Below are 2,525 nucleotides of genomic sequence, written 5' to 3' on the forward strand. Positions count from 1 at the left end.
GGAGGAGGGGGGCGCCACGGCAACGGGGATCGGGTGGGGCGGCGACGGCTCGGGCACAGGGGGCGGGGTGGGGCGGCATGACGAGGGGGATGGCGCGGGGCGGAGGAGAGGGTCACCAGGGCGGCGGGGGCGGCCTGGCGACAGGGGTGGAGTGGGGTCGCGGTGGCTCGAGGGCAGGACACAGAGAGAGGGGGGACAGAGAGATGGGTCAGCGGGCTCGTTGGCATTTTGTTAGGGCACGGTTCTTTGCCGTCTACTAGCAGACGGCAAAGAGCCTCTACAATCAACACACATACACGATGTACCATCCTTTTTCGGCACTAAAATAATAGGAACAACACAAGGACTAAGGGATTCGCGTACATAACCTTTGTCGAGAAGCTCTTGTACTTGACGCATAATCTCCTTCGTCTCCTATGGATTGGTACGGTATGGTGCACGGTTGTATAATGATGCACCGGGAATTAAGTCAATTTGATGTTCAATCCCTCGAATAGGTGGTAATCCCGGTGGCACGTCTTGTGGGAAGATGTCAGTGAACTCCTGCAAAATGTTAGTGACAGCAGGGGGCAAAGAGGAAGGCACGTCCTCGAATGAAAATAATGCCTCTTTGCACACAAAATCATAGCAAACAGATTTGCTAAAATCTAGCTCATCAATATCAGATTTAGTGGCAAGTAAACATGCACTTCTCAATTTAATTTCAGAAGCAACACTAGATGGTTTATTATTAGGCTTCATTTGTTGCTCAAATTCTTTTGCCACAATCTGATTTTCACTCTTATTCTTCTCCTGTTTTGCTTTATTAGCTCTATTAATATCATCTTTCAAAATGGAATCAGGAGTCATAGGAAGCAAAGTAATATTTTTATCCTTATGAACAAGAGTATACTGATTGTTTCTACCATGGTGGACAGAATTTTTATCAAATTGCCATGGTCGACCAAGTAATAAGGAACATGCTTGCATAGGTACCACATCACAATCAACATAATCAGCACATGTAGAGATACTAAAAGGCACACGAACAGTACGTGTTACCTTAACCTTGCCGCTGTTGTTGAACCATTGGATGTAGTAAGGATGTGGATGTGGTCTTGTGGTGAGAGAGAGCTTCTCCACCATCTCCATGCTAGCCAAGTTGTTGCAGCTCCCTCCATCTATGATGACGCGCACTGAACGTTCCTTCACAACTCCCTTTGTATGGAACAAATTATGCCTCTGATTTTGCTTAGCTTGTGTGACCTGCACACTCAAAACACATTGATCAACTAAAAATTCATACATGTCAGCATCTTCAGGAGCCATGTATTGCGTCTCATGATCAGAATCATCTCCACCCTGTTCTTCACGTGTAATAAGAGCCAAAGTCTCCTCATCATAGTCACTAGCGGACTCATACCCACCATCCTCAGTAGCAATCATCACACGCTGAGATTTGCATTCTCTCGCAAAATGTCCTCTTCCTTTACAACGACGACAAATAATATCACTTATGTGCCATGTTGACGCCATGGAAGAAGAAGAGCTTTGTGCAGGCCCGACAGGTGTGCTCTTAGCAGATAGTGGTGGTTGTGCCTACTTTCTTGTATCACGGTTCGAGGTGGAACCTGAAGGAGGTGATGGTGAAGTGGAAGTAGATGATCCACGTGGTGTCCATGATGAAGGTCGACCTGCACAAAAGTTAGTTCGCGCCAATGCTTGTCGATCCTGCACATCACGTTCAGCTCTACAAGCAAGATGGAATAAACGAGTGATATTATTATAATCCTTATACTCCAGAATGGTCTGAATCTCTCTATTTAATCCACCCATAAAACGTGCAAGCATAGCTTCATTCTCCTCAACAATACCACATCTAATCAAGCCAGTTTATAATTCCTGATAATATTCTTCTACAAAATTTTTTCCTTGTCTTAAGCGCTGTAATTTTTGAAGTATTTCACGTTGATAATATGGTGGAACCCAACAAGTACGCATAGCAGTTTTCAAAGCAGCCCAAGTAGCTGGAACAGGATATAATCTACAATGTTCAGACCACCAAACACATGCAAAGCTAGTGAAAGCACAAACAGCAGCAGGAACACGTCTCTCCTCAGGATATTGTAAACATGTAAATCGTTATTCAGTTTCTAACTCCCAAGTAAGATATATATCAGGAACATATCTACCCTCAAATGGTGGAATATTCAATTTTAGTTTAGGGAGATGGTCATGATCTCGTACCTGAGGGGGAGCCCTAACATTGCCATTATTTGCACGTGGACAACCTGGTGGTTGTGGTGCTGGTGGTTGCACGTAGTTCTGATTTTGATCAACCTCATCCTCGTAATCTCCCGCATAATCATCCTCCTCCACATCAGCAGCAGGAGCCACAGAAGTATCAACAGCAGCACCAACAGTTTGGCCAGGCGGAAGAGGGACACGACTCGCTCGGCGGAGGGCTGTTTCCTGATGTGGAGGTAGTCGTCGTGGTTGTTGTTGTTGTTGTTGTTGTTGTTGTTGTTGTTGTTGTTGTTGTTGTT

This window comes from Triticum aestivum, chromosome 2B, assembly GCF_018294505.1.
Source record: "Triticum aestivum cultivar Chinese Spring chromosome 2B, IWGSC CS RefSeq v2.1, whole genome shotgun sequence".
NCBI classification, from domain to species: domain Eukaryota; kingdom Viridiplantae; phylum Streptophyta; class Magnoliopsida; order Poales; family Poaceae; genus Triticum; species Triticum aestivum.